This window comes from Ammodytes marinus (genome assembly GCF_949987685.1).
Source record: "Ammodytes marinus genome assembly, chromosome: 14".
NCBI classification, from domain to species: domain Eukaryota; kingdom Metazoa; phylum Chordata; class Actinopteri; order Uranoscopiformes; family Ammodytidae; genus Ammodytes; species Ammodytes marinus.
This window is the reverse complement of record NC_137218.1, coordinates 23365888-23380989: the sequence shown is the minus strand read 5'-3', so window position 1 is coordinate 23380989 and position 15102 is coordinate 23365888. Positions and strand designations below refer to the sequence as shown.

The 15102-nt window shown below is 42.2% G+C and overlaps 1 protein-coding gene across 1 annotated transcript in view; it reads right to left on the bottom strand.

The window, feature by feature from the left end:
• Positions 1–8305, bottom strand: part of pknox2 (pbx/knotted 1 homeobox 2) — a gene marked incomplete at its 3' end in the record, with an annotated part of 76291 nt that extends 67986 nt beyond the window's left edge. Inside the window, exon 1 of the mRNA XM_080041491.1 lies at positions 8221–8305. The remainder of the gene's footprint in view (positions 1–8220) is intronic.
• Positions 8306–15102: the final 6797 nt, after the last annotated feature.

The window sequence follows — 15102 nt, the reverse complement described above, 5'->3', positions numbered from 1 at the left end:
AGCGCACAATGTAACTATATTCCAATGGTGGAAACGGAGCGACTTCACCAAGACGGATATGGCCACCTTTCAATGCCTTTCAAGGGCAGACAGATCGGCGAGGGGATCATTACGTTTGTGAAGGGGTTGGTGGAGTGGGGCATTTTGTGAAAGGATAACAAGTGAAAAAGCATTTCAAGAACTCATAGGCCTATCTAAGCACTCACACACAATGGAATGGATGAAGATTGCAATGTATGGTTTGTTCTGCTACACACATCAAAACTAAAGAGGAATATCAAAAGGATTTCCTTCCAATTACAGGCATTCTTGTATCAAAATATTTCTGCCCATGTTTGGTCGTAACCACATTGTCAAAAAGAAATTATATTTTCATAGTAATTATATCAGATTTCATCATGAGGCAACATCAACAAGGGATTAAACAGCCCAGAATAATTATATGACCTATAGTGGGATTTGTGGTGGCCTTCAACCCATATGCAGATCTTACACTATACAGTATTTTGCCTCATGGTCTCATAAAATTCTGTTTATGCCATCTATCCATGTTTGCACCCTTCTAAAAGTCTCTCTCCGTCTATATGAAGTGTGAAATATGTGGGAGGGGATTTGAACCGGACTGTCCATGCTCACTTCTAAAAATAAATAATTTATGCATCTCTATTGCTGATACTTTGCCAAGATTTTTTTTTTTTAACTAGTCGCTTTGGGACCCCTTCCAAGGGCACGCAACACATAAAAATAGCCATTAATCAGTGTGTCTGTCTTTTTCTACAGCGGTCTCTCTCCATTATTATCTAGTCATCTCCCAGATAAAGTGTAACCAGTTATAGTCTCTTCTGCTTCTTCTTGTTTGTATCCATCTTGTCAGGGAAAAGACTCAGGCTAAGTTAGAATAAAATGGTTAGAGTAGTGTTTTTTAGCGATTTGGCTTCTTCTCCTCCTCCATCTGTTTTGTTTGCCTTCCATCTCTCTCTCTCTCTTTTTTTCTGATGAGCTGGGTCTTCAGTCCCCCTTATAAAATCCCATTAGCTCTTAATGAAGTCGGGCTCCTAGCCTCTCGGCCTCACCTCATTTAGCACGATTGTCTGGCGGCCATTAGCATTGGAGGCAATTACAGCGGCACGACAAGAGTAATTGGAAATGCCGACAGGGACCCTGAGAAATGGGGGAATAAATAAATAAAATAAAAAAAAATAGAATAGAATTCAAACTAATAAGCTTCCATTCGGATGGCGGGGAATGTGGGGGGAGAGCCGCATGTGTCTAAGTTAAATCAACATAATTACAATTAGGGTTGGTCGGGGTAAAGAGCCTGGGCGCAGGCAGAAATAGATATGGATGGATTGGGGGGGGGATGATGGTTAAAGTGTAGAGGTGGCGAGTGTGTTGTAGGGAAATGGAGGGGATCACACAGTACAGTTAATAGCCTAACGAAGAGCATAAGCGTGACCCCCAGGTTCATGTAACAGAGAGGTCAGAGAGAGTGTGTCGGCATTTGCGAGTCAATTTTCCCTTTCCAGAAGCCCACAGTATCCAGTGTTTTAGAAAACACTTCAAACCCAAAGCCTGATTCCTGAGATCTTACAACAGCAAGAAAAAAGTTCCTGATCAGGGGGTAGTACCTTACTTAGGTTCAGGAACTTTGGGGGCGGGGCTACAGTGCTGAATAATTCCGATTGGTGGAGTAGCCTAATCATAGCCTTTCACCCGCCATGTTTAAGACTCCGCTTTTGTGTCTTTGCTGACGATGGTTTGATATATTTACCTAGACAGACAATGAGCTAAGGTGCTGTACCAAAAACACATAAAGCAATTTGTCATCATTATACTCATCAACAAAAAACTACATCAAGCTCAGTTCCCAAAGTTATAAAGTAGTTATGATAAATATGCACTTCCAGAGGTCTTGGATCAAACTAAAATCTCACAAAAATGAGCAATTATGTCTAGTTTGAACTGAGAAAACCTTGCAAATAGAACTCAATAGGAAAGGCAAAAGAATACATCTCCATGTGCAAGGAAGGCTAAATGAGGCCCAAAGCACCTTAATGCCAGCATTCCACCAGCAGCCAATATGTAATAACGTGTTGTGTGTGTGTGTGAGATGCAGTCCTGTGATGAATTACTGCAGCTTAAATTATTGTGTTACCCCCGCCAAGGAGATTATGTTTTTCGGTCCAGTTTGTTTTTGCGTTAGTTAAAAAGATACCAGGATTCAAGTAACTAAGCAGATTAGTCAGAAGATTATCATGATTTAGTGGAACAGTAGCCGTTGTCAAGGGTGGCTTTTGGTGTGTATAGCATGCACCTACATGTGTATTTGGGAGGTGTCATGATGTCGTTGCTCTTAACTCCCAAATTGTAAGGCATACAAGCTTAATATTTAGATGTTTGGTTTTCAGGGAGCCTTGGGTCTAACATGCATTTACCCACATTAACCACACTCACTGCAGCTCAGTTTATTTTTTTGCAAAAGGGGTTCAAACTACTTTACAAATGTTCAACTTTGTTACATATGATCCCATCAGTATTTTTATTTTATCTAAATATGCAACAGCATTTTCTTGTAATTAGTTATTACGATTTTGTGGACTTTACTATCTGGCAAAAGCTGCCATAATGTAAAATCTAATTGCAGATGGCACTGCAGCAACATGTAAAAAACATTTATAAATGTCGACCTTCATGTATTTACTCTTTTAAGGAAAGTTCAACTTAAAGGGTGGGACGTGAGGGGCCATACAATCCACTGAACCAAAGGTAATGTTTTCTCTTCAATGTGCTTCGGGAACTAACCGTAATCTAGTAGATTCAGGTAAAATATGATAAGACAATTTTTATTTTTAGATCAAATGGGGAACTCACTCACTCACCACTGCATGAACTACTATGAAGGACTATTACTTGAGAAGTGTGGGAGGCTAATAGTGAAACAAAAGCAGGCTGTGGGCTTTGTGCCAGATTGCCATGGCATCTCTCCGGTTAACCCCCCACTCCACCGCCGCCCACTCACTCCCACCTCCCGCCACCACCGTTGCCCCCTTTCCTGCCTCCTAAGCTGAATGACAGGTGGCAGAAACCCGATCGGCACGGCCTTTATCAAGGAAGCACTTTCCATCTGAAACGGGCACAGTGCCCGCTCGCCCACCCCAGGGCCACAGCTCTGGAGGGGGGGGGGGGGGATAGAGGGGGAGGGGGTGTTCTGTGTCTGGACCATGTGTGTGTGTGTGTGTGTGTGTGTACTTGTTTAACTATTTTTGTGAGAACCAATTTAAGTTGCACATCCTTAAGCACGGGGACTCAAAGTAAGGAAAGTGAGTGGCCGTTTCTCACTTGGCCGGGTTTAGGACAATAGGTTTTAAGGTTCTGGTTAGAATAAGGGTTAGCGTAAGGGTTGGGTTTAGGCATTTAGTCTTGATGGTTAGGATTAGGGAATACATTATGCCAATGAATTTCCTCAAAAGTGTAGCTGTGCAAGCGTGCGTGCGCGCGTGTGTGTGTGTGTGGTGTGTGTGCGGGTATGTGTGCGTGCATAAATGAGGCAGGGGATGAGGGAGCTGTGTTACAATGGACACAGTGGCATGGCATAGGGGGAGGGGGGGTGAGGGGGTGTATAATGGACTTTTTGGCTACAGAACCAAGGGGGCCGAGCTGGCATCCATGGTCTATCCAGGGCTCAAACGGGAAACGCGAGGCCCCGGGCTCCCACAATAGTCAGTGTGTGAGAGTCCCAGAGGGGCCGTCCACAATAGCAGCAGGGGCAAAGCGGCTGCTGTCGACAATGACCTCCAAGGCCTTCCACCGCTTGAACCGAGATGGTCCCCACCCTTCAGCACTTCCCTTTTAGCGCCGGCCCATACAGCTAATGCAAGGGATTATTATTAGGGGGGCAACGTATCTGGAGCATGTGTGCGTTTTGTCAGTGAAGTGCTGTCATTTAAAAATACATTTCATTTGACGTTTGGCTACTGTGCTACAATGTCTCGCCGACTGGTTAACAGCAGAGAGGTTTAGAATAGTAGATCATTGTTTAGAATCAGAACTCTGCATTTCCAAGCGCTTCTTGAGTTCAGGATGTACAGTATGAATATTCTTATCATTTGTAATTGACCAACTATCACACATATCACCAAACCAATGGGATGTTACAAATGACTTAAAGCTAGAGTGTGTAACTTATGTTGCCCCCGTGATGAATTCTGAGATATTACAACAACACTGTCGGCGCATCTGCATGAGATGGCGCATTGATGTTATCCCTTCTGCGGTATGTCCAGGTTTTTTTCTGATGCAGTAGAATTAACAACTGAAACATTTTGTGGGCACTTCTTGGGATTTTCAGCCTTTGCGCCAGTGTCGGGGGGGGGCGACACCAGTTTGTAAACGCTGCCATACTGAGAAACAAAGAGAGAGTTTTGTGGAGCTGATAGGCTTAATCGACTTTGTGTCAACTCGTTTGGCGATGGCTTGAGTGTAACCAACATTCATTTATATGAAAAAGTTCAAACTGTAGCTTTAAGACCTACTCTGTGTATACCTGCATCTATACTGACATACTCTGCAGCGCCTCCTCCCTCACCCAATGATGCGAAGACATCTCAATGTACTCGACAACTACTTCCTGCCCTTCTACACTAAATCAGATTTGGAAGAAAAAAAAACCTATTGGCTATCACAAGTGCAGCGGAGCAATATGGCGCGAAATTGGAAATCGGCAGAGTAACACAGGCCTGTCCTTGTGCAGACCCACTGTCCCCGTTCTTCAAAAAATAAAAGTTTATTTGTCTAAAATAGCTCTACAAGCAATCACTCTATGGGCTGTAGTGATTGTAAGTACAAAAGGAGGTTAGGGGGGGTCTCCAACTAGGAGGAGATTTAATTTGTGAAATCTCATTAAGTCTAACAAAATTAAGCGTAAAACAATCCTTGGTGGGGGGAAAGGGGGAGGGGGGTCATGCTTGAGGTTTTTTGGGTGGGGGTGGGTGGCAGGAGTGGGAAACACTTAGGGGCTGAGAAGGACATGGAGACTGGCTGTGTGATTAGCCCGGCCTGTGTGTGTAAGGAAGGCACAAATGGCTTAGTAAAACCAGACCTCAACTGGCAATCGTGTGTGCACAGATCCCCTATTGTCTCGTGTTTTGTCTACGGTCTCTCCTCTCAATATAAGGGCCTTCACAGAATGTGACTACAAAGGCTAATGAGGATTTAAAAGTCATATTATTTTGAAAGCAAAATGTTGACAAAAACAACACTTAAAATGGGTTGATGTCCCAAGCACAAGAGCAGGAGAACAACAAGCGATATCGAGTTTGCATTCTAGAGCCAGCACTTAACATTTTCTACAAAAGTGGACGATTGCTAAATTAGCGCTTTTTCAAATCCAATGCTAACTTTAAATTTTTTGGGGGGCATAAATGGGGCATGTCAACACCTATCATAGCGGGGGTCGGACATCGTTCGGTCAACAAATCAATTCCCCTCCCGTGCTTGTATACTGGGACAAAGACAGTAGTCCAATTAAATGGTCAAGCAAGCTATAACCATAGCTCAACTTAACAGTGCATGTCAAAGTACTGAATTGTGAATGCACAAACACCATACGTATTAATAGTTGTGTACGTGGAGGACAGTGATCCAAGCTCAAATAGATTAAAAACAAATAGAAAATGTTTTTTTCACTAAGCATTTAAGAAAAAAAATTACATTTTCAACCCAGCAGAAGCGACCATAACTTTTTCCAGTTCTTCAAATCAATCTGCAATTAGTTACAAACATGGCGGGGCAGAGGACACTAACATCCCCTCTGGCTCACTTTAATCTAAACCATAGGGACAGGCAGCAGGCAGCATAATATTCAAATGCTCCAATACAGAAATGTCCACTTCATTTTCTTCTAACAATGTCTGTGTAATGAGTCAGGTGGTGGTGGATGCGGGCAAACAATTCCTTGTGTATGATGAAAACCCTCTAATCACCATATTAATGTGTTCTCATCATAATAGTGGTTTTAATGAAGGTTTTCCTGATCTCTGAAAATTGTTCTCTGTCTCATAATCTTAACTGGTTTTCTAAATGGAGCATGTTTGTAACGGCATTGTTAGCTGATGCATGCAGAGAACACTACACACTGGTACTTATCACAGCTACAGCAACAACAACAACACCTAATTATCTTGTCCGAGAAATAATGTTTTTGCAATGGCAGCAGAAAAAAACAAGTTGTCTGATTCATAAAGCACATTTTGCTGGTGGAGCCTAATATGAAAACTGTTTTGAACACACCTATTTGTGTAATATTACAGTGAGATGTCAACATGTCAAGCCAGATAAACTGAATCTGCATAAACCCAATCCAAAAACCTGTTATGTCATGGCAATGGGATATTGAACCACTAACCACTCCAAAGCATGAAATAGCCAGACAATTGGCTTGTCAAAAAGCGTACAGCCTTTAAAGGTACGGCCACACCAAACGCGTTAGGCACGGTAGAGGCGTAGAAAATCGGCATTTTTGCATAGGGAACCATTGGTCTAGGCGCGTAGATGCGTTACTCGCGATAAAGCGGTGCGTTGGGCGCGGTAGCCGCGTTACCAGCGCGCCTACTGCACCAACGCGAGTTAAAAAAAAATAACTTTTTACGCTCCAACGCGTGACCCTTAGCAGCGATAGCCAATCGGCTTTGAGAACGACCCAACGTCACGGACATCAGCACAGTCGGAAGACAGTGTTCACAGCGGCTGAGAAACACAGAGGAGGAAATGTATTTGCGGGCGGCTGGTGCTGTATGAAGCCGCTCGGGGTTAGAAGACGTGGGGAAAGTGAGCCAGGAGAATGGGCTTCCTGGTTAATTCAGTGAATATGTACGGCTGTGCTTTAGCCGATAAACCAAGTTAGCACCGGTCGGATAGCATTAGTTAACTCAACCAGTTGTGTGCGGCCACCACCTCCATATAATGAACCCAAACATAAAGGCCAAGTCTGGGGAACTTTCACGACAAGTACAGCGAAGCACCGGTGTTTATATCTACGCCAGCCACGGTCCCCTGTCACAGCCAGGTAGGGTAATGTAGGCTACTTGCCTTCATTCTGTACCGCCGTGCACACAATGCTGCTGTAAATGTGTTTGGCATGGTGCTGCCTTGTGTTCATTTCCGAGCGGTGTGAATATGCAATGCTGTTTTAAGGCAATTTGTTCCATTCAGTTGCTGTTTATTTGTCTTTTGGCACAATTGTTTGCCGTGTTGTTGTTGTTTTTGTGCGGACATGATCGCTGTTGTGTTGGGTCGGGTCTGATCGCAGCCATGGTTGATTAGGGGAATAAATGTATCGGGAGGGAGACTAGCTGCGTAGGTGCGTTGGGCGCGTTGAACCATATTTTTACACAAAATGATCAAGCGCCAGATTAGGTGTGTTGGGCGCGTTGTCCACCGCAACCAACGTGTTTGGTGTGGGCGCACCTTAAGTCTAAGTCTCTGGAAGCAACAGAAACCATTGGAAAATGTAATTTTTGCATATTCACATTTACTTTAAGTAAAGTATCTTGCCTTTCTCCTCACCATTTCTCATCAGGAACACAAACAAGCAGACTATTTCACATTTTTCATCATCATCTGGTCATATGGACATTGCTCAAGAATAGAACTGTTGTGAAGAACATACATATTGTTGACCAGTGTTTGTGGTGGGACAGCATCAAATTGCCAATGTCACCCTAAAAGAAGACAGTATACCAACATCCCAAACCTCCCATCAGGCCACATTCATTTCCCTCCTGGCACAAAATGCAAATAGTGTGTTTGTTGGAGAGTGAATCAACCATCCATCATTTCAAATAAAATTAAAAACACTATAGATTTAAACACAATCGAAATTCCCATTTAGTGGTTGAAGTAACATCCAGTAAAATAGGCTCGAAGGGATTGAAATAATCATTTGGTTTTCAACTGGAGTAATAATTTACCATGAACTCTGGCATGTCAGAGTGTTTGAAGCATGAATTACATTTAAATGTGTGCTCTTAAAAAGAAATCTCAGACCACTGCTGGACTCAAGATTAGCTTTGGTCAGATATGTGGTTATTTAAAAGTCTGTGTCAAGAAGACAGAATTAACTTTCTCTTTATGAAAGACATACTTCCACACAGCTTTGTTAATAGCATTCCTTAATACATAAATAAGTACAAATATATGGGCGACAAAATAAGGGCAACTTACAGTTAGTTTGCCCACAGCAACGCAGCAGCTTTCAGGGTTGTCCTCCGCTCTGTGGCCTGGTATCCAACTCTCCACACAGAGCCTGTTGACAGACGACAATGTTTTATTTATATGCAAGTAAACAAAGTGGAAATATACAAAAAAAGATAAAAGGCAAATTAAGGTCCACTACACTTGTTGTATCAGAAGGGTGTACAGTAAGGACCTTCACCATACAAACACACGTGCACTGATAGCGCCTTTAGGCTTCAGTACAGGTGCCAATACAGTAGCAGTGGTTATTTTAATCATATCGGCCTCACATTGCCTGACTAGTACCTTTTTGAATGATACATTATGTGTTGTTATTCTACAGTATTCTTCTGTAAGTAAATCCCATGGAAAAGTGAGACCGTTACAACTTGATGATTTCCCCTACGCAGTATGTGGTACTTTGCCCCTTGACTGGTGGTTCCTGTCTTCGAAAAACATATTCACGTGTCAATACTTTTTGTTTGAATTTTCTCTTATCAAATAGGAGTAGATGCATTTGCTGGGGACTATTTTTAGCGGCACATTCATTTGCATGTGGGGTGCTAGTAGGTAGCAAGAGACGGCGTAGTGATTGAGTCAAAATAAACTACAGTCTGAGTGTTCATGATGATGAAGGCCCGTTTCACCGTGGTGTTGTGCGGCTCATTGATGTGGTTTTGACAACAAGGCTCAGAGGAACAAGATATGTCATGGTTTTGATACACACACAATACTCATTAGTGGATAAATGTAGTGTTGGTTTGGTTCTTTTTATGGAATTTTTTTGAAAAGTAAGTTGTATTTACACATGTCTATTCCTACTGATCTGTTACTGAATAACAACATGTTAATGACATATCAAGTCTTGTAAGCGTTGGATTGTATCCTAATCACACTGGTGTCATATTCAATTATGAATCAACTTAATATGATACTGTATGTCAATATTTTTTCACAGAGAAATTGAATGCACCAAATGTGTATTTATCTTAATTAATAAATACATTTAATTATTGAATGCATCTCATGTAAAATTTAAAAGTGAATAATACATTGAATGTTATAATGAATCCATCACGTGAAAAATATTGGTTGTACATGTAGGTTGGTACCATGAATAAGAGCAGCAAAGGACATTTTGACGCATAAATAGCCTACAAACAGATTTTTTTTAATTTATGCCTTACAATGACCATTAACTTGATTTACAGTTTACCCATCATTTGTATGCAATATTCCATCACTGAAAAAAAATAACAAAATGCATCTGATAACAATTGTCAATGGCACAGGTGAAAGGAGGTGGGCACGCTGCTGTGACTCAAATTCCTTTGTATCACCTATATAGCTCGCCATGTCTAACCCACACAGAGCAGAGCGCCACAGAGAGAGAGAGAGAGAGAGACATCAAGAGAGACATAGAAAGAGAGAGAGAGTTATGGCGCACATGCAAAAGATTTATGTTCAATCAAGCGTTTTGGGTCTTGGGAAACCTGATCTTTCGCTTAAAGCTCCTCCAGAACAGTGGGAGTGTGGTCGGGGCCTCACAGCAGGCCGCCTACCTCCAGCAATCTGCTAACACGGAGCCTCTGAAGGGATGGTATTTATCCAGTTATGCATAGCCCAGTGGGGACTACTGTGTGTGTGGTAGGTAGGTAGGGACCGGAGGTACTATTAGGCCCAAAGTAGATGGGAGGAATTGGAATATAAGCTAAGGAGATTTAGCAAGAAAAGCATTTCTCATTTTTAATCCTATAAAAAGTTCATATTCTATCCCACCATTGTGCAAATGTGCATTAAAATCGTGTTAGATGTGTCATATTAAGTGCTTTGTGGAACAGAGAAGACAGAGAAATCTGAAGATTTTATGAGAAAATTGAAAAAAATAATTGTTTTGTAGAATTACACGTTCTTATTGCTCTTTGCCGTCAGCTATTTGTCATGCTTTCAATTGAACAGAAAAGAAAGAATGTGCCTGATGGTGTTTTAATAGGCCTATGCACCAGGGCAACAGAACTGGTCCATGGTGTTTTAGAAGCAGACTTTGGTTAAGATTGGAATTCACTGAACAAATAATCCAAATAAATATATGTCATGGTTTCTTAGCATCAAGCCAGTCCAGTCCTATGTTTACATTTACATTCAATTCCTTCCACCATGACTCAAAAATTAACTTGGGTTGATTTCTGTCGACTCTTTCTTAAAGCTACAGTGAGTCACTTCTGTCGCCCCCACGAGGAATTCTGAGTAATTACAACAACACTGTCGGTGCATCTAAATGACTTAAGTCTTCGGTGATCGTGCATGGATTGTATTCCTTCTGCTTGTACGTCCAGGTTTTTTCTTAGCAGTATAGAATCAACAATTTAAAAATGTCTTGGGCGCCAGTTTAGTGGGGGCGACACCAATTTGTTATCGCTGCCACACTGAGAAATACAGAGAGAGTTTTGCGGTGCTGAGCGGCTTAATTGACCTTTGTGTCAACTCCTTTGGCGATGTCGTGAATGTAATCGACATTCATTTATATGAAAAAGTTACATACTATAGCTTTAATGATAAAATATTTTATAACTTAAAACCCTGACAGCAAAGACGGCATATCAATACTAGTTGAGTCAAACCCTGAGGCCAAGGAAAGGAGAAAGTCTTTGGGATGTAGCTTTTCGACCACCCCATCCCACCCCATCCCCATCCCCATCCCCATCCCACCCCTTCCCCCTAGACCATGGAGACTATGGGAGATCTGGCTGAGAGCATTTCTTAGGTTTCTTGCAGCCCCAAAGAAAACATTTTAGGCCTCTCAGTAATCCTTCCTGAAGCGCTCCCTAAGCTCCAAGGGCCCTTCCTCCCTGGGCTATCCCTACCGGCCCCCTCGTCTCAGATCCGAGTGGAGCTTCTCTGCATGCTGAAACCCTCCACATACACCATAATACATCACATATATGTATATACACCATTCACCGTCTGTCCGTGACCCCTGAGGGACCCAGCTGACCTTCCCGTTGACGTCAGAGTAACAGACTGTGTTCGAAAAGCCCTACTAACGTCCTCTCTCCTACAATACTCAACTTGCATATACTAGAGATACTGTCTAATTAACTATCGATTGTGTATGCAAGTATAAAGAAGCAATAAAGAAATTTTAAAAGAACATCTGTGTAGTTTGAAATGATGCAATGCATTGTGGGGCGTTTGAGTAGGAAAAGCAACCTATCGATCCATTAACAAGAATCTTCCCGGAAGTAAGCACTATTCCGTGCACAACCATACCATACTCGAATTGACATCAAAATTAGTATGAGTAGGACGTTAGTAGGGCTTTTCCAACACAGCCACAGAGAGCGGGAGCTGCTAGCTTCCACCCAGGGGGCTGGAGGTCTAATCACTGTGTGTTCCTCACAAGAGCCACAGAGGAAACATTAGCATTCCTGACTCGTCCCCTCCATCACTCACACACCACGGCTTCTTACATGTGTATACAAAGGTACACTACAGACATATACAGGCAGTGGAGGGAAGTCAGCTCACTTGCTACTTCCATTGTCCTACTTTATACTTCTACTCCGCTAAGAGGCAATTATTTGACATTTTACTCAACTACATCAATCCGATAGCTGGTTACTTTGATGAATAGGATTCATAAATGCAAAACTGGACCTGTTTTTTAAGCTAAGGAATTCTGAGTAATTACAACAACACTGTTGGTGCATCTCCAAGTATTCGGTGATCGCGCATGGATTTTAAACCTTTTGCTGTACATCCAGGTTGTTTAATAGCAGTAGAATTAAGGAATTCAACATTTTGTGGGTGCTTCTTGACACCGGTTTGTTAACCGCCATACTATGAAATACAGAGAGTTTTGTGGAGCTGATAACCTTAATCAACTTTGTGTCAACTCTTTAACAATCGTTGGAATGTAGGCCGCACATTCATTCAGATGAAAAAGTTACGCACTATAGCTTTAGAATATAACGTACTATGATAGATCATACCAGTTAAAATTTGATCCGTGTTGTCCGACAAGTTATATTTCTTCTTTTAGCAAAGCAGCTTAAAACATTTAATATATATATATACAAGACAAATATAACACCATATGACAGCTGAAGACATTAAAAGTGCTGGTATGATATAGCCAATAAAGAGCGCAATAAAAAGTTTGTGTGGGGCCTCTGCTTGTGACCGGTAAAGTAGTACAAAGTTGTGGAGCTTAGACAACTATCCATATAGTCAACTAGTCGATCAACATGAAATCTATCAACAACTATGTAAATGGTTCATTGTTTGACTCGTGTTTTCAATGATAAAATGTCCCTAGTTCCAGCCTCTCAATGGTGAGGATTTCCTTCTTTCTGTTTTTTTAACATAATTGAAAATCCGGTGTCTGTAGACAATTGAAGACGTTGCCTTGGGGCTCTGAGGAAAAGTGATGGCCAATTGTATTTATCTGTTTTGCATTTCAGTTTTAATTGTCAGCAGACGATTTATGTTAGGTTGTGTGGGATGCACCTGAACCATATTCAGCTATCCAGAAGCCTGTAGTAAACAATTTTTTTGTCATTTTCAAAACCAGTTAATGAAAAAAAATAGCGTTGTTTTCACTGATGGTCTCGTTTGGTGTGACAGGTCAATTATAATAATTAGAGGAAAACATTTGACTGTTTCATGCGGGAAGGACTTTAACTTGTAACACAATGTATACTGCTTTTACTTTAAGTATCTACTTCTACCACATCATACTTCTTATACAGTATACTGTATGAGTTACAAAAAGGCAGTATTCACACTATTGATAATCCTGACACACACATCCACAGTCAGAGAATTAAATTAAACAGTGGGTTGGGGTGGGGGGGGGGGGGGGAGGCTGAGACCTTGCTCTTGGGTTACGTTCCAGCATTATTTATTATGGCCTGAGGAATTGGACTCTACACCCAGGACAATTCTCCATCGTGAAACAATGCTTTTATTGTTGCACCGTGTACAACATTTGTCTCATATCAATAACGGGATGTGCTCCAACGCATCCACACGCAAACCCTGGGAGAGAACCTCTAGGCTTCATTTTGAAATCATTTGATTTCACTGCTGCTCTCACATCACATTTCGCCCGCAAATCAGATTCGGCAATCGGCACACAGCCACAGACATGTTCAAATATTCACAACTTTCTTGCCGTAAACTTCCCCCCTCTAATCATATGGAGAGAGGAACACTCCAGATGGGCATATTTAAGTTCAGAAATCCACCTTTTTCTTTTTCCAGCTAGCAGGACTTTGGGGGTCAAGGTGTGAAGGGAGGACCAAAAGAGCCGTTTTTTCCCACAATCCCCCTCTGCAGCCAGCCATAGCCCCCCCATCTCACCCCCCCCCCCCCAGCTGTTCCAAGGGCCTTCCATAACAACAGCTGCGCAGAGGTTTAGTGGTTGGCGTTGCTATGACAACAGCCAGATCAATTGGCATGCACAGACTCTCGAGCGCTAATAGCAAAAGTGACATTATACCATAATTCCGTCTCAATAAAAAAAAACGCAGGCGGCTTCTCTTTTTTTTCTTTTTTTTTACTGCCCCTAAGATTCAAGGGGGACATAAAAAAAGAGAGAGAGAGAGGCAAAATAATTAATTTTGCATGATAATGACCGTGGCTCATGCAGGAGTCTCTCCCACGCATATTGACGACAGTAAGAAACCCAGCCACCTCACACTTCAGTATCATTGCCTGGCATGGCAGATTAAAGTCCGTACAAAGTGTGATTGTTTCCAAAAAGCTCAGACAAAAGGAAAGCTAAATAAGTTTTGTCATGCCCGGCCCGGAGCAGCAGCTGTATGTGTGCCACAGATCACTGGTCCCGCAGGATGTGCAACAATCAGAAAATATTTCTGTTCTCTTGACAAACAGGATATCGGGTCAACATGGCCACCTTTAACAGTGAGCAGTCACACACTGCAGGGGGGGTTTACACTATTGTACAAAGGCCAGGGCCGTGTATGGACAGTGTGGGGGGCAATTGTTTTCTCATTCAAACAGGAACACTTATGACATTGTCTTTATTGAATTTCCCTTGTATTTGACTTGTAAGTTGCCCTGCATGGCAGGAAAAAAGGTTTAATGTAAATAAGACTAGCTTGATAGCAAGCAGAGACTACAGGTTAATGATTAAGAAGGGGTGTACAGGAGTCCTTTCCTGCATTTTGGTAAGATTTTATATCAATCTGTGTCTTTTCTGCATTAAGTTATGGTGTTTAGTACTACACTATTTCTGACTTTGTATTTGATACAATTGTTGACAGTGGGAGCACAAGGGCAGGGGCTCAAGCCCCCTGTTTGGTCCTCTAAGAACAATCAATCTAGCTGTACTTGAGGTTCACACACTTAGAACAACTACTCACTATAACCAAAACTTGCAATACATTTCACTCACTAGCTCTATCTTCTCATGTATTGAACCGTCACTTAGAGCTCAATTCTTTCAGGTTATCTGGCCTGACCAACTTCAAGCATTTGTGGCTAATTCCCTGGAATTACAAAAGGGCTCACGGTGACAAAGGCAGGTATTCCCACAGGAGTAACCAGAGCCGGCACGGCGTCAGCGCGGGGTTTAAGCCCAACATTTAACGAGCACGGAGCTGATACAGGCAGCTGTGGCAGACAAAACAAAGCACAAACAAGCACACGCATTCAGTCTACACACACACACACACACACACACACACACACACACACACACACAAACAAACTGGCATACACACTTCATCCAGCTGCTAAACACTAACTTCAAGCATGACACAAGGTCCCATGACTTTGTGTCCCTGCCACCGATCGACCCCTTGGTTGATATTTAACATTGATTATTCCCGCCTGTCTCAAAGA